The following is a 27,045-nucleotide window of genomic DNA, read 5'->3' as shown; positions in this document are numbered from 1 at the left end:
AACCACCAGAGCAGGATTTTCCTCATAGGCAAGATGAGCCCAAGCTAGCCACATGGTTCTCTCTGGGGAAGAAGGAACGTGATCCCCGTGGTCCTTTCCTCTGGGGGATGCTCCACGTCTGGCATTTTCTGGAGGACAAGGATATCCAAAGTCCGCTTTTGCAGGGAATGACTATTCAAGAGGAAGCCCGGCCCGTCTGGAGAGTAAGAGAAGGCCAGAGGAAATCATGCTCTTTAAAGTAAGATCCTGCAGCCTGAGGTTCAGCCAGTGCTGGAGGGTCTTTTTCTCCTTAAATGTCATTTTCCCTGACCCACACCTCTGAGATTGCCCACTCTTCCCGCTCCCGTATCCTTCCTATCCTCTTCCCTGCTGTGTTTTCCTTCGCATTTATTATTATCCGTATCATTGTCCAGTTAGCACGCGGACACCACACAACTTGAAAAGAGAGAATTAAGGCAATGCATAAAGTAGATATTAACTGTGGGCGCCTGGGTGGCTCAGTGGGTTAAGCCGCTGCCTTCAGCTCAGGTCATGATCTCAGGGTCCTGGGATCGAGTCCCGCATGGGGCTCTCTGCTCAGCAGGGAGCCTGCTTCCTCCTCTCTCTCTGCTTGCCTCTCTGCCTACTTGTGATCCCTCTCTCTCTGTCAAATAATAAAACAAAAAAAAAGAGGAAATCTTTAAAATAAAGTAGATATTAACTGAAAAGTTACAAAGAGAACAGGAAAGCTTTGCAAGATAACAAAGGTAAGAAGCAACTACTGCTCTCGGGCTGAGGAAACTGAGCAAAGAAGTTATGGTTATTACAGTTTCTCAGCGAGGCCCAAACTCCTAAGTAGGAGTGGGCCAGCTGGTGCTGGCCTCTGGGGGGTGTGTGCTCGGCCTTTAAGTATACTGGAAACTGGAGCTGCTACCGCCGGGTGAGCAGCTGACAGAATCAGGAAGCACTCGGGAGGTCCCCGTGGGGCAGACAGGAGGTCCAGAGGGGGCAGGCAGGAAGTCCACGGTGGGGGCGGGGGGATGGGGGAGTGCAGGCAGGAAGTCCATGGGGTGGGGAGGCAGGCAGGAAGTCCATGGGGTGGCAGGCAAGAAGTCCACGGGGAGGGCGGGTAGGCAGGAAGTCCATGGTGGGGGGCAGGAGGTCCAGGGGGAGACAGACAGGAAGTCCATAGGGTGGCAGACTGGAGTTCCACCGCGGGACAGACAGGAGGTCCGTGGGGAGCAGGCAGGAAGTCCATGGGGTGGGGGGACAGGCAGGAAGTCCACAGAGTCGGGGCTGGCCGGAGGTCCGGGGGGATGCAGACAGGAGGTCCATGGGGATGGCAGGCTGAACGGAGGTCCTCAGGGGCCGACAGAAGGAACGAGTTTTTCCACCTTCTTCAGTCTGTCCGGTCCTTCACTGTATGGTCTATGATCCGAGGCGAAGAGTGAGCAGGTGGCGAAGCAGAAGTGGGGTTTATAGAGCTCCATCTTCACCGTCACAAAGCAGAGTTTAGGAAGGGAGCTGGAGCCAAGGATGATTTCTACAAACTATCGAGCTACTGTGCCAAATGTTGAGCATGTAGCAGGGGTTTATGTCTCTTTCTTGCTTTATCCCCAGCATTGTCAGTAATGCATGGCACACAGTAAAGCCCTCAAAATTTTATTCGATGAATGAGAGATTTTGGGGGGACAAAATAGTTCTGGTGTTTTACAGAAATCATTGCACAGCCACTGGTCTGGGGGAGAGAAAAATGGAGACTCAGAAGTAGAACAGTAGGGACACACAGCAGCCCTGTCTGGGGAAAGACTGGACCTTAAGGACTAGATGTCTCCGGGCCTGGGAGCAGGCCTGTTGCTGGGCAGGAAGGGGGAGATCTGTGGCTCAGTGCGGGCACACGTTCCCTCCCTGCGCTGGCCTGTGCTAGCCTGGCTCACTGATGTGACGGAATTGAAGTCTCTTGTGGTGTTTGCCTGGTGGCTGAAGAGCACGTCTCCTCAGTAGGCTTGGCGCTTGTCTTTCAGGACTTCTTACACAGGGGTAAGCGGGTACTCAGGGGCTCGTGTGTGTATGTGGGGGCTTGTGTTCCTAGCGTCCAATGAAATTACTCTGGAAGGGGAGATTAAATATCCTCCCTAAGGGCTGAGGCCAGACTCGGTAGCAAAGTGAGTTTATACACTGTGGAGTCCTGTCCTTGCTCACCTGGGACAGTAGCTATCCTCAGGATCCTGACCCCACTCTCAGGTTCCTTGAGTCTCAGAACCCCATTGAAAACCACTGGAAACGTTTGCTGGTCCGTTGATACTCCATTCCCCTGTTCTTCCAGGAAGTATCATTTTTACTGATTCTGATTCTGTCTAATGACAGTGATCATCCTTTGTCCTTTTTTTAAAGATTTTATTTATTTATTTGACAGAGATCACATGTAGACAGAGAGGCAGGCGGGGGGGGGGGGGGGGGGGGAGCTGAGCAGAGAGCCTGATGCGGAGCTCGATCCCAGGACCCTGAGATCATGACCTGAGCTGAAGGCAGAGGCTTTAACCCACTGAGCCACCCAGGTGCTCCTAAAAGTTACCAGTTTTAAAACAAAAATTAAATTAAACTAGGACAAAAGTAAAAAAAGGATCTGTATGCTGTTACTCACCAGACTTACAGTGATGCTAAAATGGTTGGCTGCCTTTAGTTTAAGAATGGTACAAAAATGACAGAGAACTTCAATAGGCAATGCTGTGATATCAACCACCCCAACTTTCTGTCATAGAATAATTGTATCTTCAACCCTTACGACATTAGAAATTTGGAACAAAATAAAACATGTAAAATGAAATGTAGTTTAAGCCATTGGTGATTTATTTTAGTATGCAAAGTCTAAGAAAAATATTTGCCTTGAAGACCTTATGGTCATTTCATTCCATCATATGTTACATTTCCATTTGAGTATGTTGTACATTGCATCTTTTTTTCCCTAGGAGAAAAAATAGATGCTTCTTTCTTTCTGTCTGTCTTTCTTTCTTTCTTTCTCTTTCTTTCTTTTTCTTTTTTCTTTTCTTTCTATCTTTCTTTTTATTTTTCCTGTGATAAGCCACATTTAAGTTCATGGTTGTTGGGAATCCTTTCAGGACCTCCAGTACCCAGCAGTGTTCTTGGCCCATGGAAAGAATTGGGTGGATAGGTAGAGGGGTAGGTGGGTGGGTGGATGAATGAAAATGATGGATGGACGGATGGATGATGGACAGATGGATGGATGGGTAGATGGATGGATGGTGGATGATGGACGGCAGATGAACAGATGGATGGAGAAATGGATGGATGTTTGGATCATGGGTGGACAGATGGATGATGGATAGATAGATGGATGAAAAGACCTTAAATAGACTTTTAGATAGTAGTTCCATCTGTGCTGGCTAGAGTTCCGTATCCAGAGAGAGGGTGCAGTGACTGTGAAAAGCTCTATCTGGCAATGGTTCTAAGTTGAGTTTGGAAGACATATGTTTCCTGTATAATCACCACATGGACCCACGCCTGTCTCTTGGGTTCCTGGGAACACGCTTCCACAGAAAGGAAGAGTAATGCCAGTGCTGTTCACATTCACATAGTCTCAGGAAAGGCCCCTTGTCAGAGAGCACTTTTCCAGGTCTACCCATGCAAGTAACTTCTCTCATGACAGAGAGAATTGAGAAACATTGCAGTATATTTGGGTGATGGGATATGATATAACCTATATAAAGTACAATTCGAAAAACAGTGGGTTTGTCCCCCCTTAGCTTTTTTTTTTTTCCTTTTGCTTGAACATAGGGACATAATTCTGTGTCTGTGTCTGGACACACATCTGCGTTAGTTTTCAGGTGTAGGATGCGCGGGGTTGCTGCTGCACGTGAGGATTTCTGAGGAACGGTGTTCTTCCACCACCTTGAATCCTTCATAGAGACTGATGCAGCAAATTGATTCTGTATGAAATTTTAGGGATGAAAAGCTGGCACTTACCGTAAAATAAGAGAAAAAAAAGTTTCCATTTCTACTCCGTTAAGTTAGTCAAAATAAATTAAATATTAAACATTTAAACATTTGGCATTTAAACAATTAAAGCCCCGAACAAAGGTAGTGAGCATGCACCAGGGCTCCTACAGTTACAGGGCCGGTGGGAAGTACCCTGGGAAGCAAATGAGCGGAAAAATACAAACTCTACACGTGAGGCAAAATCTTTACTTAGACATTCAGAAAAGAAACAGAATAAAATGATGCTTAAGAGAACCAAATGGGAAGCGTAGTGAACAGACATAGCCATTGGAGTCACACAAGAGCTCCTCGCTTGGAATTTCTCCCATTTACAAGCGCAAAGGCTCAGGACTGTGCCCTTCTTCCATCTGTGACTAACACTGTCACCAGGTTGCAGGAAGATGGGGTGAGATGCCCTATGGGTGCGAGTCCGCAGCCGGCAGCTCGGAGCGTGGTGCACAGTAGGAGCTGAGCGGATGTTTTCTCCTCGGTCTCCCCCGTGACTCAGTGGGGAAATGTGGTTACAACACGAACCGGCGACGACCCGCCCACGTTGCTGTGAAAGCAGGTTCACGTCCGGCTGAGGAACTAGGAGGTGGAGCCACACCGACCTTCGGCAAAGCCCCACAGATGAGACTTGAATAGAATCAGAACAGATTTCATTTATACTGGAACCTTGTGAGTGACTTATTGAAGGCAAGACTTGATAGGATCAAAGGACATATCACTTGAGCAAATGATTTAAGATGCAACAGTGTTGTTTATGCCATTTTTCAGAAGCGTGGCTCATGCCGTACACTTCATTGTCCGTTCTCAACACCTGGGAGTTGCTTTGTGCTTAATAACGTCTCATAAACGAGGAAAATACCCAGGATAGCTGACATTTTGACTCTGCATTCCCCCTGCAGCAGCCAAAGGAGCCATAAACCTCGTTTTATTTGCAGAGATTCTCTCTAGCTGAAGTGGGACAAGTTTTGATACTCCCATTGCTGGTCCTCATTCGGTAGTAAAATGGAGAGGGATGGATTGCTGCATCATAAGCCAGAAGAGAAGCTAGGTGATTTTACAGGTCAGTGCTATGACCAGCTGAGATGTGCGCGCGTGTGTTAAAGATTTGGGAGAGTAAGTAGCCAATATTTAAATACATAAGTGCTGTCCGGGGTAAGTGAGCCCTATGCAGAAATGTAGGTCATCGTGTGTTCCTTCCAAGGGTCAATAATGTAAGTCAGCCTTTCCTTCACCATTGAGCCTTTCCTTCACCATTCACCATTTCCTTCACCTTCACCGTACCATTCTGAATTTCGAATATTGCTATGGTATATAACATAATTACGTTTACCTCATAGAAACTTTTCTGGGTCTAGCGTCAGTCATAGTTTCCTACCTCTGCTTCCTGTAATCCAGTCTGTTATACACTGGGGAGCAGCTCACAGACTTACTCATTCAGATAAAATTGAACCTACCAATCCCCAAAACTTTCAAATTCCCTGTTTTCAACCTTTGGAAAGGAGAGTGATGTGGGCGTCACGTCTTTCTCTACCAGAGGCACTAGAGATGCTTGGTTTATGGGATTTTCAGAAGATAGCTGGTGCCCACGTATTTGAAATGGGCCCCAGTCTAGAGTCTTGGAAGAACGGAATCCCCAGGTTATAGGGGCTGCAGGGGCTTTGTGCGGCAACAGTTTTCTCTGCATATTGGTTCTAAATAAGGGTGCATCATGCAAAAGTTTACATTTCTGTAGACTAATGAAAGCACCTTTTATATTTATGTAAAATTTCAAAAGCTTAAAACCCAGCTTCACCGCAGGCTGGAGTCCTATATGTGCACCCGGGGCTGAGAACTGAAGCCAGCTTCAGCCTTGCAGGAAGGCTCCGTGTCCCCGGGATGTCTGTGCTTCTAGGTTTATAGGGAACGCATGGGGTGATGTGGGCACTGATATCTCAAAGTGTGAAGCATATTAGTAGGAATAATTTGATGATGTCACAGACTGCAATTTATAAATGTAAGTTTCTTAACGGCCCAAAACCTAAAATCAAATTGCTGAGTGGCAGTCCTCGGCTACATGTAAACTGGTGAATTACATTCGAGTTGTATATGTACACTGTAAAGAAAGTGCTGTTTATGCAGTAACAAGATCAGGAGGGAATATTCATTCTATCCAATGTCAATATCAAACCAGGACGGCTAAACGTAGGGCATTCTGAGATGGTACCACGCTCCGTTGTACCAGGACAGCGAAACACAGAGGATTCTGCGATGGTACCACACTCCATTGTACCAGGACGGCTAAACGTAGGGCATTCTGAGATGGTACCTTACTCCGTTGTATCCTTTGCAAATGAATCCTCCCATCTGTCTATTACTCACGGCTCAGATTTCATTGTCAGCCCGGGCACTGTGAAATGGATTTGATTCAGTGACTTGCAAGAGGTCATTTTGGTTTCATTTTGGTTTCAAAGTCAACACCAACCAACTTCTGCTTTCTCTGGCTTCGGCCCTGTTATCTGTCCTTTGTCAAAGCTGTGGTCTTCAGGTTCTTCCAGGCAGTGGCTTGGCCCAGACTCTGCTGTTGTGGACACAGGGGACACGTGGGGAGCCTTGTAGAGTCCCTCAGCGTAACCCACAGTTTATTCTCACATGGGGGAAAACAGAGAGACACGGAAGAGTCTGGCTGCCATTGCCATCGTGTTCCTGCTGTGATGAGCAGTTACCCAGCGCGCATGGTGCCATAATTCACCTTCCGTCCACACCTTCCTCCCACTCTGCTGTCAAGTTGGTCATCTTCTCACAGACCAGATGTTCGGCTCGCGCCGACAGTGGCCTCTGGAAATATTTTTTGCACATGGGGGAAGCAGACACATCCTTAGGCTTTGACTTGCTTGGTGGTTCTTAGGATATGGTGTTCCTCGATTCCTGGTGAGTGGAGAGGGGCCCTCAGATGCTCTCATGCAAACATGGTTGATCACTGTTTATTTCTTCTGGCCCACCCATCGCTTTTCTCCAACTCTTAGCCAGAGCTTAGGGAAAAATCGGAACCTGTCTTTCCTCGAAAACTCTGTGTACCCTGGTGCCAATGTGTCATCATTTTGAAAAAGCCTGCTCACAACCTCTGTTCCGTGTTGTTATGGAGCAAACCTGTGGTAAATTCTGCTTTCCCATAGGAACATGTAGGTTGAAGTATGCGTCAGTGATGTAATTTCATGGTTTTCTGTGAAACATGAAAGTAGACCCATTATAGATAGGGAAGGTAACTGATAAGCTCAGACTGTATGCCAGGAATTTTTGCGTTCAGATTCACTGCATTTCATTGTGTTAACATCTTGAGAAGAGTTTTTATTCTCGTCTTGTGTGAGGGGAGTCTGAGGATCCGCTAGGTCAGAGCCTGGATTCTTTTTTTTTTAATTTATCTATTTGACAGACAGAGATCACAGTATGTAGAGAGGCAGGCAGGCAGAGAGAGAGGAAGGGAAGCAGGCTCCCTGTTGAGCAGAGAGCCCAACATGGGGCTCGATCCCAGGACCCTAAGACCATGACCCGAGCCAAAGGCAGAGGCTTAACCCACTGAGCCACCCAGGTGCTCCCAGAGCCTGGATTCTGAGACAAGCTCGTTGGAGGGCACAACAGGTAAGGGTCTTCCAGCCAGCACCCGCGTTCCCACCCAAGGCCATTACCTGACTGTCTTCTGAGTTTAGTTGATTGGGCAGCACTAGATCTTGTCAGGGCAAGAAGACCTTAGATATACAACACCTAGCTTTAATCACTTGGGTACCTGCGTGGGGGGCAGCTTAGAGTTCTCCACATCCTCGCTCAGAAGGTCATGGTTCCTCCTAAGAATTCTGGAGGGCTTGTGTGTCTGTTATAGCTCGTGGTTATTAGCTCACAAGACTATATGATTTAGCAGTAAAAAAACAGAAAGACAGACAGAAAGACGTAGAACATATATAGAAGCATTTTTTAATCCAAAATTAATCAAGGGAGGCTACAGAAGTCGCAGATCACAAGTTGTGTCTGGCCCCTTTCATGCAGCCCAGTTCAAAGCTGTTGGGCCCCATGATTCCTTGCGGACACGACAGCAGGATTTCTGACAGCGTCGTTTCCCTTCAGTGTGTTTGAGCCAAAGCCGCACGTGGAGAACTGATAGGAAGGCAACGTCAGGAGCATTGTGACAATTTTTCTTCTCCGAGCAAGAGAAGTGATGACTTACCTGGAAGGAACTTAGAAAACTGGTCCTGGGACATTCTCTTCTCACAGTTTCTTTGGTGAAGAAAAAATATGCCTTGTCTTTGCCAATGAAACACACACATAAACACGCATTCATATATATTGATTAAAACAAAACAAAACAAAACAAAACACCTGGGACACCTGGGTGGCTCAGTCGGTTAAATGTGTGCCTTAGGCACAGGTCATGATCCCTGGACCTGGGATCGAGTCCCCTATCGGGCTCCTTCTCCCTCTGCTCCTCACCCCAACGTGCACATGTGCTCTCTCTCTCCGTCAAATAAATAAAAATCTTAAAAAAAAAAACCCTCCTTTTAAAAATGTTTCAATCTGCTAGATTTTTTAGGGGGAGGGAGGTGGTAACCCGAACATGAGTAACTCCACAGGCCCAGGAGCTGCTCTCTAATGACTAGATCTGTGATCTGAGCAGGGATTTCGAGAGTTTATTTTTTAGGTTGATTTTTTAAAATATTTAATTAATTAATTAATTTATATAAATAAATTTATTTATTTACTTGAGAGAGGGAAAACTCGAACGGGGGGGGCAGGAGGAGAAAATCTCCAGCACAGTCCCTGCAGAGCGGGGAGCCCGACACTTTGCTCGATCCCACCATCCTGAGATCGTGACCTGAGCTGACATCAAGAGTCAGACGCTTAGCTGCCTGAGCCACCCAGGCACCCCAAGGAGATGTTGTGTATTGATCTACTGTGTTTTCAGTTATCTGTATTTTAACCATATTGAAGCAATAGCGTACGTTTATGCATGTGGAGGTCGGATGTTGGCATGGAAACCACGCCACAAGCTTCGGCACATGGATGGGTGCCTGTGGAAGAGGGCAGGTGCTGGGGGTCACGGTCTTCAGCCGCCATTGCTTTAAGTACACGAGTTATGGTGAAAGTGCCTGGGAAAATGAGTCGGCTCTTGTCCCGGGGGTCCCGGATGGCTCAGATTATCTCATGTGTAGGGCAGTGGCACAGCCCTCGTCCTCTATCACCTGAAGCTCCGTTTCCTTGTCCTGAGCAGTAATTCACCTGTTTGAGAAATTCTTTGGGCAGAAACCTATTTCTAAAAGTATACTAACAGCTTCCAAGTATGTGAAGGTCAATCTGAGCCATGATATGTCTCTGTTGAGTTTACAGAAGGCATTGGCTCCTGCAACATTAGCCTCAAGGTTATGTGAAGGTCAGACTGAACCATGGTACACCTCTGCTGAGTTTTCGGAAGGCATTGGCCCTGCAACATTAGCATCAAGGTTACGTGAAGGTCAGACTGAACCATGGTACATCTCTGCTGAGTTTACGGAAGGCATTGGCCCTGCAACATTATCCTCAAGGTTACAGGTCCTTGTGAGCACAGTTATGGGAGCGATAACATAGGTGAGCCTCCCTGTCTCTGGGGATATTTGGTGCAAAGAATGGAAGTGGTTCAAAGCAACAGAGGAGGCTAAATTAAAAGTAACATCCACTCAGTTCACAAGAACGTAAAGTTGTGGTTCAGAATTGCTGGGTGACTGGCACTGAGAAGAGCACGTGATGTGATGCGTGTTCCACCCAACTGGTGAGTTCTTGAACTCAACTTCTGAGACTAATGACATACTACTATATGTTGGTTAATTGAATTTAAATAATTAAAAAAAAAAGCTGGGTGCCACTCCCAGGGTCCCACACTTAGCCGGTTGCTGGGGCTGTTTCCGTGGCCGCAGGAGAGGAGGGGAGAGATCTGCCTGAGCCCACGTGGACTTGCTGTCCCTGAGCCGCAGTGGAGCACGACTCCTCGCTCCCTGGTTGGCAAAGGTGACAGCGGGCCGCCCGGTGAGGCTGAGAGAAGCCCGCTGTGGCCCCGTGAAGGAACTGACCAAGGCCTGGTCCCTACACAATGTGCTGCTTTCTGTTTGTTCTGTTCTGTTCTGTTCCCCTGGAAGGGGTGGACCTGGCCGAGTTCTCTGGGAGTTATGCCTGCGACCGTGTGGTCGTGTGATGATGCTGTTGGAAGACCCTTAGAGCAGGGTCCGTCATTCTCTTGACTGCTTTTGCCGTGGTGTTGCCAATGCTTTCTTACTACAAAAGAAAAGAAAAAAAGATGATGTTTGTTTCCTAATAAGTTCTTGATGACAACGTAATAAGAAGGCATCTAAAAAAGACCATCAGAAAAAATAAATAAGTAGATAAATAATAAAAAATAAAAAAGACCATCAGAATATGCACGGCAAATTCTGTGATGATTCTAGAGTTTGAGCCTGGGAACAGGACTGACCACAGCCTGGTGGTCCCTCACAGCTCTGACACGTACAAGAATGTGCTCGTTTGCCGTGTTACAGCGACAGTCTGAATGCTCAGATCCGGACTCCGCTGTCCTGAGCATTTACAGGATCTGCCCAGAATGTCATGTGTCTGGTAGAGGTGGTGTCAAACGTCCAACATGGGCACAGGGGACTGCCTCAAGCCCTGTGTCAGGACAGCTGTTTCCTATGCTGGGGAGCTCAATAGATATTGTTGTACTCGGGATTCCTTTGGATGTTTACCATTTTGCCACCAGAAAATATGGGTATGAAAGGCAAACTGACTTGAAAATGAGGAAACTCAGGTACAAAAAATTCAGCACAAAATTCAAAGAATCCTGGGGTGCCTGGGTGGCTCAGTAGGTTAAAGCCTCTGCCTTCGGCTCAGGTCATGATCCCAGGGTCCTGGGATGGAGCTCCACATCGGGCTCTCTGCTCAGTGGGGAGCCTGCTTCCTCCTCTCTCTCTGCCTGCTTCTGTCCCTCCTTGTGATCTCTCTGTCAAACAAATAAATAAAATCTTAAAAAAAGAAAAGAGAAGGATCCTAGCAAATGGTTTCTTGTATGGCAGACCTCCCACCACCTCATTATCCCACAGTGACAAGTGTGTTCTGCTCCCTGAGAACAGGGCTGCAAGTCGGAGATGACGGATGAGCACGGGGCATCCTGGCTCCCGGCACAAGCAGTGTGTGTGAATCTTCTTAAACACATGAACCCCCTCCCCGAAACCTGCTGACTCAGAGCTTGGGGGGAGGCAAGGGTTTCAGGGAACCTCTCAGATGCTTCTCAGTGGCAGAAGGTTTTGAGGATCATGGCTGGATATGTGGATAAATGACTCCTCAGCCTGTGGACCGTGTCCCCCAGCCCGTGGACCGTGTTGTCAGGGGGAGTCGGGTCTGGTTCTGTTGTGGGCCCGCAGGTGGACGGCTCCCAGTCCCTCCCTTGCAGGTGCCCTTCTGGCGGTGGTGGGGAGGAGACAGGTGAACCACTGGATTCACACCTCTGCCTCCTTTCTGAGTGGTCTTGGCGAGATGTGGTCCCTGGCCTCATCCCTTGCTCCGTGTTCGGGGTCTCAGAGCTGTGCCGCCTGCCTATGAGGTCAGGGCTCCCCAGGGCCTCGTTCCCCCGGAGCTGATCCCCCCAGAGCCTCACCCTCATGGCAGGGAAGAACTAGGGAGTGGCCTGGCCACCTGCTCCCACAGCCTGGTGTCCCATCCCAGTCCTCGCTCAGGACAGGCTCATGGAGCTCAGTTTGTGGTATTTCTAAAAGCTCTCCTGAGGTCCAGTTTGCATAACAGAACATGGCCATGGTGGGTGTGCAGGTCCGTCACTGTTTGCAGATGGACAATGGTACAGCCCTTCCACAGCATGACCCAGCTGCGAGTGCTGCCACTGCCCCCCGGGGACGCGGGGGTCACCTGCAGCCCCTCCCGTGCCCAGCCCGGCCCGCAGCCTGTTTGCCTTCCCGAATCACGTCTGTGCCTATCCTGCATGTTTCTCAGAAATGGACTCACACAACATGGGGCGTCTGCTTGTGCCCCACATGGTGTGCGCACACCAACCGTGTTGATCAGCACCCGGCCCTGGGATAACCCGCACTGTGCTCGCTTTCTCCATTCGCCCGTGGAGGGACACTCTGGGTGTTCAAGTTCTATTTCTTTATCTCCCCAAACCCCATCTTACCAGTCCGTTCTGAGGGTCATTGGCAATGAGATGGCATCTGGTTCTTGCAACTAAAGCAGGGCCATGGTAGGTGATCAATAACTAATAGAACCGATTTTAATGTGATTAACGGAAATAAGATGTGACCAGCCCGGAGCCTGGAGCTGCAGGGGCACCATCGCCAGGGACTAGATGTCCATTTGGAGAGACAGATCCTTCCAGGGGCAGAGTGGAGTAGGGAAACAGCTGATGCGTGGGCTCCGGTCGGCTTGATAAGCTCCTATCAGGCTTCGCCCAGAGCAGGCAGCCCCTGGTGTAGAGGGAGGGGCACCATCGCCTTGGACACTGGGAGGGACTTAGCATGTGCAGAAAGTGTGGCTTGTAGACCCCAGGTGATGACATCCTGGGTCCCATGATGTCTAATGAGAAACACATCCACCCCGCACTATGACTGTGATCCACTTCTTGGCCCTGACGACCCCATCAGTGGCTGTTCAGCTCTGCTCTGACTTCCCCTCCTTGCCCTTGACCTGTTGCTCTTTCCTTCCCAGGGAGCACAGAGGTCTGCACACTGCCTCCTCTCTTCTGCAGCTTCCCACACGCTGCCCCCGTTCTTTAGAAATACGTACTGCCATCTTGGTTGACGGTGCTAAAATCTCTCTCTCTCCCTTTTTTTTTTTTCCTCGTTCATGGCTCATGTCTTTGGTGTTGTATCTAAAAAAGTTATTGCATACCCAAGGTCATCTAGATTTTCTCCTGGGTCAACTTCTAGCAGTTTTATAGTTTTGCATTTTATAGTAAGGTCTGCAATCCATTCTGAGTTAATTTTTACGAGAGGTTTATAGTCTGTGTCTTTGCATGTGGCTGTCCAGTGTTCCACCCCATTTGTTGAAAGAATGAGAATGGTCTTTGTTCCATTGTGTTTCCTTCGCTTCTTTGCCAGAGATGAGTTAACTGCACTTGTGGGGGTCTGTTTCTGGGCTCTCTCGGCTGTTCCACGGATGTGTCTGTCTCTGCTTTCTCTAGTGCCAGCCCGACTCGATCACTGCTGCTTTACAGGAAGCTGTGGGTCAGGCCCAGCATGTCATTCTTTCCTCTCAATATTGACTCAGGTGGTCTGGGACTTTCGCCATTCTAGATAAACTAAAGACTTGGTTTCTTGATATTTGCAAAATAATTTCCTGGAATTTTTATTGAAATTGCATTAAATTGATAGGAGTTGGGAAGAACTGACACATTGCATTTTAACTTCTTATGGCTTTTTATGTCTACAGTGTAGTCTCCCCGCATCCCTACACTAGGGTTTACACTCCAAGGAGGCCATTGTATCTGTCTGTTTTGTTCCTAGTTGTATCTATATTATCCAGAAGAGTTTGTGGTTCCTAATAGGCAATCGACAGATATTCTTTGAATTAATGAAATGAGTGACTGAGTGAACAAACCTACTACACACACTTGGATGAGAAACACTATGAGCTTCTCCCCCATGAGATTTAATTCATGTCTAAATGTCACACAGCTCTGTAGGGGAATCTAGTACAATGTTTAACCCATGGTATTGTGGTCGTATTGAGTAGCAGCAGTATATTAATGCCTCAACTTGATGATTTTTCCTAACTATTTCTTTGTGTCTTGGGAATGTACAGAAACAGAACCTGAGAATTTTCATTGGAGTCGTTCTTAGTTCAGATATTTTTGTATCAACCAAAAGTGAGCTTACTAAGCAATCAATCTAAGATAATGTGTTTTGAATATTACAGCTGGGACAGGTTTATAAAGATGTTACTGGGTGTGATTTCTAAGATTGTTCCTAACTGCATGTTATACACTAGGATAGAGAAATGTTGTAGCAACCTCTCATGGATCCGGCAAACTCGTCATAAAAAGTAAGCTCATGAAGATTTGCTTATTTCCAGTTGTCATAGAGCAGTTCTTTCCAATCTTTGTGCCATGGTAGAAATATGTGTAGTCACATGTGTCTACGGAGTAATTGCAAGACTAAAATTTTAACTCTTTGAATTTATATTTGAATACCTATGTGTGGCTGTTGAGCAATCAGAGAAGTGAATTTTAAATTTTTTTCCATTTTAATCAAAATTTAGGGGCCACCATTTTAGATAGTGTTTGTATAGTTTAACCCCTCTAATAGAAACTTAAATTCTTGTACTATTTTTTTTTTTGGTTTTTGTTTTATTTCAATTTTTATTATGTTCCATTAGCCAAATTATGACACATTATTAGTTTTTGATGTAGCATTCAATGATTCATTAGTTGCTTGTAATAGATTAATCTGAAATTTAAAATTGAAAAACACACAAAAAATAGTAACAACAAATTCAATAATGAAATCTGAGGATACATACTCCAGTGACATTTAATCTCCAAAAGAAGTTTGATACCTATTATAAATATGTGCTATGCCCTATATTATTGTGTATGTTCTTGACTTTTAACATCCTCATTGCATTTTCATGAGACATGCTCGTTTTGTTATAAAACCCAGGTTTTGGATTTACTAGACTTCCTTGGTTGAATAATCACATTGTTCTACTGTTTACCAATTCATACATTCTGGATTTATTTATTTGATCTTATTTAGCTTTCTAGTTTCTAGTTCATGGTTATTTAAAAACTTCTTGAGGGAATCCTTCGTTTGCTCATCTTCTTTATTTTTTTAAAGATTTTATATAATTACTTACTTGACAGAGAGAGAGCACACGTGAGCTGGAGGAGAGATCCGCAAGCAGACTCTGCTGAGTGTGGAACCCAACTCAGGGCTCGAACCCACAAACCTGAGATCATGACCTCAGCCAAAAAAGAGTTGGAAGATTACCCAGCTGAGCCCCCCCCCCCCCAGGCTCCCTTCCTTGTCTTTGTTTTTAAATAGGAAAGCATTCAGGACTCAGAATTTCTCTAAGTGCAGCATGGTTGTATCTCACCATTTCTAAAAGAACCAGGTTTGGGTTTGATTGATAGTCTCTACAGATTTCCAGTTTTTAATTTCATTGATTTCTGCTCTAATTCTTATTACTTCTTTTCTTCTAATTACTTTGGGTTTAATTTTATTTTCTTTTTCTTGTTTCCTAAGGTCACATTTTAGATTATTGACTTTAAATCTTTCTTCTTTTCTAATATACACACTCAGTATTATAAATTTCCTGCTAAGCCCTGCTTCCATTGTATCACACAAATTTGGATCAGTGTGTTTCATTTTAGTGTAGTTCAGATTTTTTTTAACTTCCTTGAATTTCTTCTTTGATTCATGTATTATTTAGAAGTGTGTTGTTTGATCTTCACATACTCTGAGTTTTCTAATTAACTTTTTGTTATTGATTTCTACTTTGATTCTGTTGTGGTCTGAGAGTGGACATAGTATGATTTCTAATCTTTTACGTATTTTAAAGTATGTTTTGTGGCTCAGAATGTGGTCTGTCTTGGTGAACATTCCATGTGAGCTTGAGAAAATGCGTTCTGCTGCTGTTGAAGTCATGACAAAGGTCTTATATCCAGGTGCCAGATGGTGCTGCAGAGTTCACTGCGTCCTTACTGATTTTCTACCCACCGGATCTCCTCATTTCTGGAAGTGGGGTGCTGAATTCCCAACCATGAGAGTGGATTCAAGTCTTTCTCTCTGCAGTTCTGTCAGTTTCTGCCCCACATAGTTTGATGCTCTGTTGTTAGGGGCCTGCATGTTGAGAATTGCTGTCTTCTCAGAGAGCTGACCCTTTTATCATACGTATTGTCCCTCTCTATCGCAGATCCATTTCTTTACTTTGAAGTCTGCCTGTCCGAAATTCTTGTAGCTATTCCTGCTTTTCTAGATTACTGCTACCATGGTATATTTTTCCCATCCATTAATTTTAACTTTATGTGCCTTTCTATGTAAAGGGGATTCCTTGTAGGGGACACATAGTTGGATCTTGTGTTTTGATACATCCTGATAGTCTCTGTCTTTTAATTAATGCATTCAGACCATTGACCCTCAAAGTAATTATTGATGTAGTTGGATTAGTATCGACTGGATTAGGTACTGTTTTCTACTTGTTGCCCTTCTCCTTTGTTCCTATTCTTGTTTTCTATTCTTTTTCTGCCTTTTGTGGGTTTAAATGAGCATAATATAGGATTTCATTTTCTGTCTTTTTTTAGCATAACTTGTGTTTCTTTTTTTTTTTTTTTTACATTGTTAGTTGTTTTGCTGGAGTTTACAGTATACATTTATAATGACTCCATCAACTACTTCCATCCCTAATGTTATTCTCTGAGGGCCATACTATGCCCTCCGGAGAATATGGTGGTAGAGAGACACACTGATTGATGCGTTGGCTAGGGCATATATATGTATAGATATAGATATAGATACACACACACACACATAGGACTCATTCAAACTGAATATTAATCTTAGCCAGCCCATTTACTATGTCTACAGTGTTGAGCTATTTTTTTTTTAATTTGATGTCCTTTCCTTTAAATGGGAATATTAATTTCCATTTTATACGTTTGTTCCTACAACAGGAATAATAAATACAGCAAAACACATAGCACATTACCTGCCCCATAGGTGAAGCTCAAGACAAAGTAACTACTACTTTATATCCATTTGTGTGCATAAGAGTATACACAATAGTGTTCTGCTAATTAGAGCCACCTGGGAGCAAACAAAGTATATCGGGTTTTGAGGTGATCCAATAAATAATTCTCTATTTCCTTATCTCTTACTCTCCCTTTTCCCTTTTCCATACATTCTGTATTCTAGTGAATTATAAAATACGAACAAAAAGAGAAACTCAAATGGTAATACCATGTATCCTTTTTTAAAAATTACCAATAAAATCATTTTTGGAGAAAGTGAAATATTTGCTCAGGTGAGTGGATTTCCTAAAAGTGGGCCCCAGCATAGACCCATACACCGAGTTGCTAGAGATGCTGGGCTCCAGACAGTCAACCGCCGGTGGGGGGGAGGCAGCTGAGCTTCCCCTATGACCAAGACATAAGAGGGTATCTGCTTCCAGTGGTGGGTGGTGTCCTGAGTAGAAAGGGCTGTACCACGCATGCCCCGTTTTGAGTCCAGACTCACAGACAACTTATTCCCTTCCTGGAGTGGAACAAGTGAGGGCAAGGAGCTCCATGATCCTGGGTACTGCCATGCTGATGAAAGCTAAGACATGGGGAAGGAACACTTAACCACCAACACTCCCGGGTCAGTCTGTAAGCAGGGATGCTACTGGGGGAAAGAACTTCATTTCCATCCAAGCTCTAATCTTAAGTTATGTCACCATGAAGATTCTTTTGTGTAGGAAGGCAGGAAATATTGATATTTTAATGTTGGAGTGAATAATTAGTGTAAAATACAAAAAATATGAGCATTCTTCACATTTCTAAGACAGGGCTGATAGGTGGGCATTTGCATTATTAAACCCTTAAAACTTGTGTGATAAGGTTTCAAATCAAAAAGATCTTCTGATTCTATAGTGGACAAGAAGCATAAAGACTCAGAAATGGTCTTAAATAAACCCATTGTCATCAATCATTTGGAATAGCCAGGGATAATCACAGTGCATTCTTAAATTGCCCTCTGAAAGCATACCCCTGCTTCCTCCTGCTATAAAATTCACCCAAAGCTAGGGGAGCCTGGATGGCTTGGTCAGTTAAGCACCTGCCTTCAGCACAGGTCGTGATCCCAGTGCCCTGGGATTGAGCCCCATGTGGAGCTCCCTGCTCAGCGGGGGAGTCTGCTTCTCCCTCTGCTGGCAGCTCCCCCTTGCTTGTGCTCTCTCTCTCTGTGTCAAATAAATACATAGATAGATATACCTTTAAAAATTAATTAATTAAAAATAAATTAATTATCCCATAGCCTGATTGGCTCAAGGCACAGGTGTGCAGAGTGGTGCTCACCCTTCCTGTGAGGAGTGAGGTGTGTGAGCAGTGTAAGTGGTTGTCACTCTACCAAGTAGCACTTGCCCTGCTCTGCTAATTGTCACACTGGCCCAGTTTCTCCAGGTCACAGGATCCAGTGAGAAGTCAGCCAAGGATGTGTTTGTTCGCATCAAGCAAGTGGGGAAAGACAGAAGAGTTCTCCTCCTTGGAAGACCACCCTACTGCGCTTAATCCAGTCAGCCCCCACCATCCTCTACTCAGCCTCCATCAGCCTCTAGTGAGCCTCCATCAGCCCCCACCAGCCTCTACCAGCCTCTAGTCCACCATCCTCTAATCAGCCTCTATCAGCCTCCAGTTAGCTTCCACCAGCCTCTAGTCAGCCTCCATCAACCTCCATCAGCCTCCATCACCCTCTACCAGCCTCTAGTCCACCATCCTCTAATCAGCCTCCATCAGCCTCCAGTTAGCTTCCACCAGCCTCTAGTCAGCCTCCATCAACCTCCATCAGCCTCCCATCAGCTTCTAGCCTGCCTCCATCAGCCTCCACCAGCCTCTAGTCAGCCTCCATCAACCTTCAGTTAGCCTCCAATGAGCCTCCATCAGCCTCCCATAGCCTCCAGTCAGCCTCTTGTCAGCCTCTAGTCTGCCTCCATCAACCTCCAGTCAGTGCCCAGTCTGCTCCAGTCAGCTTCCAGCTGATGACTTCTATGGTCTTTCCTTCCCTCCCACCCACAGACGGCAAGTGCTCAGGGGACAGGGATGTGATCTGACACACTGTGGTAGGAATTGGGGTTTGGGAGAAACCTGGGCTCAGTCCTTTTAGTGGATTATGATGACTGGGACCAACAACATAACTAATAAGTGGTATGTGGCTTTAACCTTCGCAAAGTGCCAAGTGTCAAAATGTTAGTCTTCTGAAATGACAGATGAGCAAATGGAAGGTGACCAGGGACCAGTTTTATGGCTGAGTGAGTGGCTACATTTTGAAGCCCGGACCTACGTGTGTTTAGGATGATGGGTGATTCCTGTGATCAGTGCATCAGACGCCTTGTCCCTGCAGGCAGGCAGATTGAAGAAGCCCAGGGCCCAAGCTTGGTGCATCAAGGATGGGGATAAGAAGACACAGGGGCAACATCTCATGCAGAAAGAGCCTCCTGGTTTGTTTAGGTTTTTAGAAAATTTGGGGTGAATTTCAGTTTTCAAAACATCACAAGTAATCATGCAGCAAGACTTCCTGTGGTCTTGGGCATATGACAAGGGATAGACTGACCTGGTGCGGGTTCATGTTTGATCTTGAGGCTAAAAGGAAATAAAAAGCAGAGTTTGGTTTCTATAAAAGTTGCAACTGACTTGTGTGTCTGAAACATCACTAAGAAAACTAAGATATATGGAGGAGTTCCACAAACAAATGACGTTTTTGGAAAAAAACACAGAGGAGAGTAAATTAAATTATTTGAGAAATGAAATGCCTTTTCTCCTATATGCACTGACTCACATTCTTACCTGTTGGTTGGTAGCTAGCTCTCTTGCAAAGAGCTCATGGAGTCACCCGGGGTACTTTTGGAGCTACTTCAATGGGGATCTGTCACATTGGAGGAGAAACTGGCTCTGTGCCTGGACATTTACGTATCTCTTCTTAATTTCCATTTGATTTTTTTTATTCAAGCAAATTTTATGGACAGCTTCTACTTGTATTTTAATATTTATTTGTTTATTTATTTATTTATTTATTTATTTATAAATGGAGATGGGTGGAGGGGCAGAGGGAGAGGGAAAGAGAGAATCCTAGGCAGGCTCTGCACTGGGCAGACATGGGGCTTCTTCGTACAACCCTGAGATCATGACCTGAGCAGAGGCTTAATGCACTGAGCCACCCAGGTGCCCCTTAATCTTTATGTATTGAAGTATGGTTGGCACACAATGATACATTAGCATCGGGTGTACAACATAGTGATTCTACATTTCAGTAATTTACTGGGCGCTCACCACAAGTATAGACAGCACTTGTCACCATACAACACTGTTACAATGTGACTATATTCTGTAAGCTGTGCCTTTCATCCTTGTGACTCATTCATTCCATATCTGGAAACCTGGATCTCCCACTCCCCTTCATCCATTTGCCCATCACCCCATATCCTGTCTCTCTCAAAACCATCAGTGTGTTCTCTGTATTTATGGGTCCGTTTGTACTTTTTATTTGTTCTTTTTGTTTATTTCTTAGAGTCCACATGAGTGAAATCAAATGATCTTTGTCTTTCTTTCCTGGCTAACTTCATTCATCATGATACCCTCTAGGTTCATCCATGTTGCAAATGGCAAGATTTCATTCTCTTTTATAGTTGAGTAATATCCTGTATTATAGACAGCTTTTATAAACAGATACACATTGATATAAACCTACCAACTTTTTTTTCTTTTTTTTTTTACAGAAAGCATTGACTAATACCACTATAGTCCTGCACTTTACTTTTCTCACTAAATATATCTGGATAAAATTCTATATCGGTAACTGTGTGTTTTCAGATGCTGACATTGATTTCCAATACATACAGTTTCATTTAGTAAACCTTTCTTCAGGGGCATTTTAAATATTTCTAATTTGGAGAGTCATTTTATTTATTTTTACTATGATAAACATCCTTTTTCCATATCTTGGGTGTCTATGTTTTAGAATTTTCTTAGGGTACCTTCCTAGCTTCAGAATTGTTAGGTCAAAAGTGCATGTATTTACCATTTTGAGAGACACTGTCAGTTCTTTCCAGAAGTACCTACTGATTTGCTAATTTTCCTCACGTCTTGGTTGTGCTGCTTCTTCGGCAACATGGTCGGAGGGAGGAGACACTGAATCTCATGGTTTTCGTCTTTTCGAAAAATTGGAAGTAAAATCAAACACTGTTTTATAAACCTCTCCCCACCTGTGAGTTGCCTTTTTTTTCTTTTTTTTTGTCCTATTTTGTTTCTTTTCCTCTCCTTTTTTTTTTTTTTAAGTTGAATCACTTCTTCATTTTTTGTTAGTTTTTATGGATCGTTTTTAAGGATCCTCATTTTTGTCATTTGCACTCAAGAATTTCCCCTAACTTACCATTTGACTCCACGGTACTTTTCAGCACACTCAATGTTGAATTTAGCCAATGTTACCCATCTATTTCTTCATAGGTTCCTGATTTTGTTCTCTGTTCGCACGTGTCTGCTCTACACCAAAATTACAAATACAGATTTTACTGAATCTTTTCATTTTTTGTGATTCTTTGCTGCTTTTGGCCATTATTTTGGTGATTGGAATGAAGAGGAAATCTAGATTTGTTCTTTCCCAAAGAGCTGACCAGTTTTCTCAAGATCGTTTATTGGATGATTCCTTTTCTTCTTCCTAACAGAAGAAACCTCCTCTAGTGTCAATTACACTTTCGTACTGTTGTAGGTTTGATTGTTTGATTTGTCTGTGGAAATCCAACAAGTCGGAATTGTGAATAAAACGATCTAGCGCCTTAACGTTTCCTTCACATTCCTCGCTGAGCGAGAAACAGCATTTTCTCAGCCATAGCCTAGCACGTGTTCTCTCCTCCCTTGCAAATGCAATAGAAGTCTTAGATGAATTTCCCAACGCAGAATGATTTACAGAGCTGGCTAGGAGAGATCCAGGCCCCGGGAGAGCTTCTTTGCAAAGTTTGGAGGACACTGGCCTTTTTCTAAAAGCCTGGTTAATCATCCACCCAGCTGACACCCCTGTGGTTACTGTGGGCAGGTGCACCGGACATTTGATGAGTGTCCAAATAAATATTCTTGGTTCAATAAAGAGCAGCTTTAATAAGCAGACAACATTAATCTTCCATGATTTAGCTAACCTTTTAAGTAAGCTTACAGACTAAGGATGCAGCAAGATGATAGTTACTTTTTCTGTATTTTTCAGTATCTGTTGAATGTAAGGGAAATCAAAACATCAGTCTTAATCAGTTTTTATATTCTCTGCATTTACCGAAATTGGGGACCGACTATTTTGTTAATGAAGACCAGGAAGCCCTCCAGCTGCAGCAGGGCTCTTACCCGAAGATCTGGTCCTCTCAGCCCCAGACACCCACCATGGAGGCTTGACCTGGGTGGGGATGGGGGGTGGGGGGATGGAGAACTCACTTTCGGAACTGGAACAGCTGTCAGAGGTCACACGTGTTTTCGAGGCAGCAAATCTTTTTTGCATATCTTCTGTGGGTCATGCATTTCAAATACATTCATTGTTAAGTGCTACAAACTCAGGACAAGCAGCAAGCCTTATCGCCACTTCCTCCAACACAACACAGCCCAGAGAGGCTGAGTGAAGCTCACGCAGGTAGCATTGCTGGGGTTGGATGTGCCTGCCGGGGCATCAGCTGCTCTCTCAGTCCGAGCGGGCTCCCTGAGCTGAACGACACCGGCTCCACATTCTCAAGAAGCTGCTGGTCTTCCCAGGGGTGATTAGAAAGCCATAAAGCAATTCAGTAACGTGGCAGGATACAAAGTCAATGTACAGAAATCAGTGGCTTTCTTATACACTAACAATGAAAATACAGAAAGGGAAATTAGAGAATTGATTCCATTTACTATAGCACCAAGAACCATAAGATACCTGGGCATAAACCTAACCAAAGAAGTAAAGGACCTGTACTCGAGGAACTACAGAACACTCATGAAAGAAATCGAAGAAGACACAAAAAGATGGAAGACTCTTCCATGCTCTTGGATTGGAAGAATAAACATTGTTAAAATGTCTATACTGCCTAGAGCAATCTATACTTTTAATGCCATTCCGATCAAAATTCCACCGATATTTTTCAAAGAGCTGGAGCAAATAATCCTAAAATTTGTATGGAGTCAGAAGAGACCCCGAATTGCTAAGGAAATGTTGAAAAACAAAAACAAAACTAGCGGCATCACGTTACCCGATTTCAAGCTTTACTACAAAGCTGTGATCACCAAGACAGCGTGGTACTGGCATAAAAACAGACACATAGACCAGTGGAACAGAGTGGAGAGCCCAGATATGGACCCTCAACTCTATGGTCAAATAATCTTCGACAAAACAGGAAAAAATATTCAATGGAAAAAAGACAGTCTCTTCAATAAATGGTGCTGGGAAAACTGGACAGCGATATGTAGAGGAGTGGTTTATATATATGAGGAAAGGTTGCTTTTTGTTTGTTTGTTTGTTTTTTTTAAGGTGAAAATGAGTTCTTTTTTTTTTTTTTTTTTTCATTTACTACTCCAACTGGTAACTTTCAAAGGTGTGGAAAACCTCTTGGGTCATGTTACTACATGAGCGGTATCCGTGACCGCTCACGCTACTCCGTGGTTAGTTCACGTGCAGGAAGGATGAGACCTCCGTGGTTGTAGCCGTTACGTCCTTCCACGCTTGTCTGCTCCTTGATAGAACTGTGAACTTCCAAGCGAGGTCCTACAGGAGTTTCTAGAGGACACAGAGATTTCCAGGCTGCCCTGGGAGGCAGGTGCCTCCTCCCCCTCGGTGATGCCTGGTGTAAAGCCCAGGCACTCAGCCTGCCCACTGGCAGGTGGTATTGGGCCCTGGGAGGTCTACCTCCCGGGGTGCTGATGGCTTCCTTGATAGCTGGCCGCGTTGACCTCCTGCCCCACCAGCAGGAACTCCAAGGCCAATGCTTAGTCTCTGAATATCTGAAAAACTTCTCTCCCACCCCAACCTTCCTGTTCCTGAGAGTTGTGTTTCTCTGTGTTGCGAGATCTAAGAAGTGTTTTCCCAAGCCTGTCATGCCCCAGCGTGCAGACATTCAGACTCACCCGGGGTGGCCCAGCCCAACAAGGAGCCTCATCTGGAGGGCAGGGACACACAGCAACTCCCCCGAGCGAGAGTCAGACTCAGGCTCTGAAATCAGAGGCACACTTAGAACAGGGTCTCATGGGTCAGCCTCCGTGAGTCACTAAGTGTCTCGCTCATTGTCGTCACCTATCAAAGTGACTTTGGGGAAAATCAGCAGGACGGGAAGACTGGTAGTCCAGTACCAGAGCGTTCTAAGCGACCGCTGGACAGCTGTGCAGAAGCAACTAATTATATTCCCCAATTATGCCAATATGGAGTAACATTAAAAAAGGTTAAAAAGTCTGTAATCCCATGATCCAGCGATGCCCTGACATTACGGATGTGAAAGCGTGGAGGATTCTGAAAGTCTGAGGAGGATGCAGGCTAGTCCCTCGTGCAGCCTTTGCCCCAAAGACCACTGCCGCCACCATCAGAGACGGCTCTCACTTACCCCAGGAGGGTTCTCTAGGGGCGTGCAGATCATGCTTTCTCAAATGGGAACTGCTGAGCTCACACTATTACACACTTTAAAAAATAATCCCTTTTGGAAACTCTTACAATAAAAATGGTCAATGTGCAGATTCTGAGCCTATCCTGATTGTGCTGGAATCCCTGCGCTCCACTTCCGAGCCAGGTTTCCTTGGAAACAGAAGTGGATCCCTGCTCCTCTCTATTCCCTCATCCTCGGGAGGAGTGTGCGCGGGTACCCACCTCACAGAACGGCAGTCCGTGATTTCCGTCTTCCTCCAGGAGATGTTGGCCGCAGTCACGGGAACGCGAGACAAAATATTTAATTATGATTATCAGGAGCACATAAGTATCTGATCTCGTTAAATGTTCTGTACTCTTCAAATGCACATGTATACGTTAAAAACAAACATTGCCCTGAATTAACTGGTAAACGTTTATTTTTGTTATTTTGTTTTGTTTGTACGTCTCTGCAGCTGCACACTGGTGCAGCGCGCAGTCAGACGTACTCATCAGTGTGGGAGAAGTGCCTGAAAGAAGCACCTGGTAAGAATATTCCGGAAGGCTCCTCCTTAGAACTCATCACACACTTTTAGAGTCGCGGACATGGCAGGAGCCGTGGTGGCCCGTCTCCTGGCTCTGCCCCAGGGCACACTTTTCCAGAGTGTCCCACTGGAAATAACCAACAGTGGTTATTACTAGGTTTTAAGAAAATATTTGTCAATCTAAAAGGTAGAAAGCAGTCCCTTAATGTTGCCTCTTTTAAGACTTTTTCTTAAGTGTTCTTTTTTTTTTTTTTTAAATAAGTTATTTTTTTATTTATTTTTTCAGCGTAACAGTATTCATTCTTTTTGCACAACACCCAGTGCTCCATGCAAAACGTGCCCTCCCCATCACCCACCACCTGTTCCCCCAACCTCCCACCCCTGACCCTTCAAAACCCTCAGGTTGTTTTTCAGAGTCCATAGTCTCTTATGGTTCGCCTCCTCTCCCCAATGTCCATAGCCCGCTCCCCCTCTCCCAATCCCACCTCCCCCCAGCAACCCCCAGTTTGTTTTGTGAGATTAAGAGTCACTTATGGTTTGTCTCCCTCCCAATCCCATCTTGTTTCATTTATTCTTCTCCTATCCCCCTACCCCCCCATGTTGCTTCTCCATGTCCTCATATCAGGGAGATCATATGATAGTTGTCTTTCTCCGATTGACTTATTTCACTAAGCATGATACGCTCTAGTTCCATCCACGTCGTCGCAAATGGCAAGATTTCATTTCTTTTGATGGCTCCATAGTATTCCATTGTGTATATATACCACATCTTCTTGATCCATTCATCTGTTGATGGACATCTAGGTTCTTTCCATAGTCTGGCTATTGTAGACATTGCTGCTATAAACATTCGGGTACACGTGCCCCTTCGGATCACTATGTTTGTATCTTTAGGGTAAATACCCAGTAGTGCAATTGCTGGGTCATAGGGTAGTTCTATTTTCAACATTTTGAGGAACCTCCATGCTGTTTTCCAGAGTGGTTGGACCAGCTTGCATTCCCACCAACAGTGGAGGAGGGTTCCCCTTTCTCCACATCCTCTCCAGCATCTGTCATTTCCTGACTTGTTAATTTTAGCCATTCTGACTGGTGTGAGGTGATATCTCATTGTGGTTTTGATTTGTATTTCCCTGATGCCGAGTGACGTGGAGCACTTTTTCATGTGTCTGTTGGCCATCTGGATGTCTTCTTTGCAGAAATGTCTGTTCATGTCCTCTGCCCATTTCTTGATTGGATTGTTTGTTCTTTGGGTGTTGAGTTTGCTAAGTTCCTTATAGATTTTGGATACTAGCCCTTTATCTGATATGTCGTTTGCAAATATCTTCTCCCATTCTGTCAGCTGTTTCCTTTGCTGTGCAAAAGCTTTTGATCTTGATGAAATCCCAATAGTTCATTTTCGCCCTTGCTTCCCTTGCCTTTGCCGTTGTTCCTAGGAAGATGTTGCTGCGGCTGAGGTCGAAGAGGTTGCTGCCTGCGTTCTCCTCAAGGATTTTGATGGATTCCTTTCTCACATTGAGGTCCTTCATCCATTTGGAGTCTATTTTCGTGTGTGGTGTAAGGAAGTGGTCCAATTTCATTTTTCTGCATGTGGCTGTCCAATTTTCCCAGCACCATTTATTGAAGAGGCTGTCTTTTTTCCATTGGACATTCTTTCCTGCTTTGTCGAAGATTAGTTGACCATAGAGTTGAGGGTCGATTTCTGGGCTCTCTATTCTGTTCCACTGGTCTATGTGTCTTAAGTGTTCTTTATGCTACATTTGCTTTGCAGACATTTGTAGTGTTTTTATGTGTTAGTTTTTTCCTGTTTCCATGATCTCTTGCTGAGAAAGACTTTCCTGATATCCTCAGTAAATTGTCTTGTGCTTTCTTCTGGATTAATCTTAAATAACACTTCCGTATCCAATGTCACAAACTATTCAAGTTTGAAAGGGGTTGCGCAAATGACTCTGTTGGGATAGAGATCTTCTCTCCCTGTGGGGGATCTCCCGTGCACCCCTGCTAACATCAGAGCCTGTGTATGCAGCTTTCTCCTCCATCATGTGGTCTGAGTCCCCTCACTAGTGTATTAGGAGCTGCCCCTGCTCCTGATGTCATGTCCTGGAATGTCTGCACACGGATCTCCCTGACCGGGTGAGGATAGGAAGTCTCAGTGATGGGTCTTCCCATTCCTCATCCTCAGCCCAGGTGTTGGAGGGAACAGCACGCCTGTGGAGGGG

The 27,045-nt window shown here is 45.0% G+C and overlaps 1 protein-coding gene across 1 annotated transcript in view; it reads left to right on the top strand.

The window, feature by feature from the left end:
- Positions 1 to 27,045, top strand: part of ADAMTS16 (ADAM metallopeptidase with thrombospondin type 1 motif 16) — a 156,016-nt gene that overhangs the window by 16,447 nt on the left and 112,524 nt on the right. The window lies entirely within an intron of this gene.

The sequence above is a fragment of the Meles meles genome, chromosome 3, assembly GCF_922984935.1.
Source record: "Meles meles chromosome 3, mMelMel3.1 paternal haplotype, whole genome shotgun sequence".
NCBI classification, from domain to species: Eukaryota; Metazoa; Chordata; class Mammalia; order Carnivora; family Mustelidae; genus Meles; species Meles meles.
Note: the sequence above shows the minus strand (reverse complement) of the source record. Positions and strands in the feature narration are given on the sequence as shown.